The sequence below is a fragment of the Triticum aestivum genome, chromosome 5A (assembly GCF_018294505.1).
Source record: "Triticum aestivum cultivar Chinese Spring chromosome 5A, IWGSC CS RefSeq v2.1, whole genome shotgun sequence".
Classification (NCBI taxonomy): domain Eukaryota; kingdom Viridiplantae; phylum Streptophyta; class Magnoliopsida; order Poales; family Poaceae; genus Triticum; species Triticum aestivum.
The window spans coordinates 56,531,527-56,536,175 of NC_057806.1; the positions used below are offsets into that span (position 1 = coordinate 56,531,527).

Here is a 4,649-nt window from a genome sequence, read left to right on the forward strand (position 1 = left end):
TCTTGGGCGGGCTGGGTGGCCACTGCCAAGCGCCAACCCAACCCCAACCATGGAGCCACGGTTTGTCTTCATCTGCAGGGTGTTTGGATGATTCAGCTAGTTTTGACCATATCCGATGTTCTCTAGCAATCGGTTGCTGTTGTAACGTATTTTGTAGGCAGCTCCGTAACAGACATGCCACGCAGCCGGCCAGCCCGTGCATGTACGACAGCTCGGTGACCAAAGGAAGATGGGGAGAAGATGGCAACGAGAACTTAGAAAGAATGCAAATAAGAAAGGAATAAGAAATAGAAGGATCTGTCTTCGGAGGCAAGTAATCCTCGACTCAGAACTTCAGATGTAAGTAACACACCGAGTTCAAATCCAAAAGTTGTGCCGGCCATCTAGAAGCGGAGAACTCGCCGTCAGCCGCGCGAATGCTGCCGATGCGGTGTTGGAGTCTTGGGGACGCCGAGAAATATACCACGTCGCCTTCAGTTGCTAGTCGGCACAACAAACACATATAGTCCTCCTCACCGCGGCGCTCGATCGACCCCAGCCACAGCCCAGAGCAGCAGCTACTAGCTGTAGTGAGCATGGCGTCCAACGCCGCACCCGACGACAACGAGGTGGCGCACGACTACGGCCTCGTCCGCGTCTACAAGAGCGGCCGCGTCGAGCGGCCCCTGGTGGCTCCGCCCGCGGCGGCCGGCCTCGACCCCGTCACCGGCGTCGAGTCCAAGGACGTCCAGCTCGGCGACTACTCCGCCCGCCTCTACCTGCCCCCGGCCGCGGCCATGGCCGCAGTCAAGCTCCCTGTCATCGTCTACGTCCACGGGGGCGGTTTCGTGGCCGAGTCCGTCGCGTCGCCCAACGGCCACCGCTTCCTCAACAGCCTCACCGCCGCCTGCCCCGCCCGCGCTGTCTCCGTCGAGTACCGCCTCGCCCCGGAGCACCCGCTCCCTGCGGCGTACGAGGACTGCGTCGCCCGCCCTCGGGTGGGTGCTCTCGGCCGCCGACCCGTGGGTCGCCGAGCACGGCGACCTGAGCCGCGTCTTCGTGGCCGGGGACAGCGCCGGGGCCAACGCCTGCCACCACCTCCTCATCCAGCCGGACGCCGCGCGCCTCAAGGGCGCGGTGCTGATCCACCCCTGGTTCTGGTGCTCCGAGGCCGTCGGCGAGGAGACGCGCAACCCCGCGTGGCGCGCCATGGGCGGGCGGCTGTGGGAGTTCGCGTGCCCCGGCTCGACTGGCATCGACGACGCGCGGATGAACCCGATGGCGCCCGGCGCGCCGGGGCTGGAAACGCTCGCGTGCGAGAGGGTCATGGTGTGCGTGGCGGAGGGCGACTTCCTCAGGTGGCGCGGCCGCGCGTACGCGGAGGCCGTGGCCGCGGCGAGGGGCGGCCAGGGGCACGGGGTCGAGCTGCTGGAGACGATGGGGGAGGGGCACGTCTTCCACCTCTTCAAGCCCGACTGCGACAAAGCCAAGGAGATGTTCCACAGGATCGTCGCCTTCGTTAACGCGCCGTGATGCTCGTGTGGATGTGCCCCCGCTTATTATCAGGCCGGCTGCTATGTGTGTCGCGCGGGCGCCACCTACTCAAATAAATGGATTGCGATGATGAAATAAATTAAATTAGATAATTTTGTGGAGTGTCTTCGCGTGCTCTCGCCTATTATGCTTTGGTTCACTAAAGTCTTTCCGTTCAATGATACGTTTCTCATTTATATCATAAAAATGCCATACTAGTACAAGTCACATACGCATCGATCTGATAAAACTGAAAAAACTGTAAAACATTAATCTTTACATTAAGAAAGATTAGCTAATTACAATCAAGACCGAAGAAACCTTTAAGCTTGACACCAACACCAGCTTCGTGGCACCACCACAACAGCCAACAAAATAAAAAGTAACGGATCACTTCCTTAGCCAACCTCGACACGGATCTATCACTGATCCTCTAAGGTGGACGACCAAAGACAAAACCGTTATCATTGAACGAATTAGGACGAGGCAACACACCAGGCACGTCATTGAACTCTAGATCTAGCGTCCCGCGCAACTTAAACATCGGAGGAGGAAACCATACCCGTCATCCATGAACCGACGACCTACATTTTCCAGATGCGCCGCCGATACAGATCACAATCTGCATCCGCTTCTAGACTACCTCCCAAACTCCGCGTCGGCGCTAGAGCAAACACTGTCGCAACAACGGAGTCGAGGACACAAGTCCACCACGAGGATATCGTCGTCACGCCATCCGTGCTTGAACAAACTGGTTTTCAAACTCATCCTCAACTATTGGACTAATCGCCTCGTCGGGGAAGGATCTGAAGAATTTTTTATTCAACGTCGTTCTCACCACCGCCTAAGCAAAGACAATGAACAATCTAAAAAAACTAGACTACGAGGGCCTAAAAATGATCCACACGTATGGATCCGGCAACCCCCTCACCAACGACGACCGAGGTTGTCGGCAGAGGGGAGCCGTCGGAGGACGGCTGATAGGTGGGAACCCGATGAACGAGTTCACGCCCGAGGGTGGCCCGATCTTCACATCGTAGGATCGAATCGGGAGGGATAACTAGCTGCAAGCAGCCGAGATAACTAGCTTTATACCTGCCAAGGTTGGATGCAACCTGTACGTTGGGGAAGGCAGGCCGAAGCTACAAGAACTCTAACCCGCTGTCCGAACAATCGCAGAACCACAACCCGGGACTAATCCACACAAAACGGCTGGAACCGTAGAGCACGAACTAGAGGGAACCAGAGGCTCCTTCTCGTGTGGACTAATCCACACAAAACGGCTGGAACCGTAGAGCACGAACTAGAGGGAACCAGAGGCTCCTTCTCGTGAATCCGGATGAACTCACAAGAGCAAAGGTAGCAAGATCTCTTGGATCTCTCTAGCAGTCTTGCTGCATAAGCTTGTAGCTGAATGGTTTGACAAAAGGTTCTTCTAGAGGATGAGAGAGATGGGGTTTTATAGCAGGGACCACCCCCCTTGGCTAGGTGTGAAAATGGTTCCAAAAGTATACAGGTTTGCATGGCTTTCTTGGGGGAATAAGCAGTTGATACGTCTCCAACGTATCTATAATTTATGAAGTATTCATGCTATTATATTATCTGTTTTGAATGTTTATGGGCTTTACTAAACACTTCTATATTATTTTTGGGACTAACCTATTGACCGGAGGCCCAGCCCAAATTGTTGTTTTCTTGCCTATTTCAGTGTTTCGAAGAAAACGAATATCAAACGGAGTCCAAACGAAATGAAACCTTCGGGAGAGTTATTTTTGGAACAGAACCAATCCAGGAGACTTGGAGTAGACATCAGGAAGCTTCGTGAAAGCCACGAGGCAGGGAGACGCGCCCTACCCCCTCGGCGGCATACTGATGTCTACTACACAACCTTCTTCTTGTAAACGTTGTTGGGCCTCCAAGTGCAGAGGTTTGTAGGACAGTAGCAAATTTCCCTCAAGTGGATGACCTAAGGTTTATCAATTCATAGGAGGCGTAGGATAAAGATGGTCTCTCTCAAGCAACACTGCGATCAAATAACAAAGAGTCTCTTGTGTCCCCAACACACCCAATACAATGGTAAATTGTATAGGTGCACTAGTTCGGCGAAGAGATGGTGATACAAGTGGTATATGGATAGTAGATAAAGGTATTTGTAATCTGAAATTATAAAAATAGCAAGGTAACAAGTGATAAAAGTGAGCGCAAACGGTATTGCGATGTGTTGAAACAAGGCCTAGGGTTCATACTTTCGCTAGTGTAAGTTCCCTCAACAATACTAACATAATTGGATCATGAAACTATCCCTCAACATGCAACAAAGAGTCACTCCAAAGTCACTAATAGCGGAGAACGAACAAAGAGATTATGGTAGGGTACGAAACCACCTCAAAGTTATTCTTTCCAATGAATCCGTTGGGTTATTCCTATAAGTGTCACAAACAGCCCTAGAGTTCGTACTAGAATAACACCTTAAGATACAAATCAACCAAAACCCTAATGTCACCTAGATACTCCAATGTCATCTCAAGTATCCGTGGGTATGATTATACGATATGCATCACACAATCTCAGATTCATCTATTCAACCAACACAAAGGACCTCAAAGAGTGTCCCAAAGTTTCTGCCGGAGAATCACGACGAAAATGTGTGCCAACCCCTATGCATAGGTTCATGGGCGGAACCCGCAAGTTGATCACCAAAACATACATCAAGTGAATCACGTGATATCCCATTGTCACCACAGATATCCACGGCAAGACATACATCAAGTGTTCTCAAATCTTTAAAGACTCAATCCGATAAGATTACTTCAAAGGGGAAACTCAATTCATTACAAGAGAGAAGAGGGGGAGGAGAAACATAGGATCCAACTATAATAGCAAAGCTCGCGATACATCAAGATCGTATCACCTCAAGAACACGGGAGAGAGAGAGAGATCAAACATATAGCTACTGGTACAAACCCTCGGCCCCGAGGGAGAACTACTCCCTCCTCGTCATGGAGAGCACCGGGATGATGAAGATGGCCACCGGAGAAGGATTGCCCCCTCCGGCAGGGTGGGGGAACGGGTCTAGATTGGTTTTCGGTAGCTACGGAGGCTTCTGGCGGCGGAACTCCCGATCTATTGTGTGTTCT

The 4,649-nt window shown here is 52.0% G+C and overlaps 1 pseudogene; it reads left to right on the forward strand.

Moving 5' to 3' along the window:
- Positions 1-369: 369 nt before the first annotated feature.
- On the forward strand, positions 370-1,634 carry LOC123106564 (tuliposide A-converting enzyme 2, chloroplastic-like; annotated as a pseudogene).
- Positions 1,635-4,649: the final 3,015 nt, after the last annotated feature.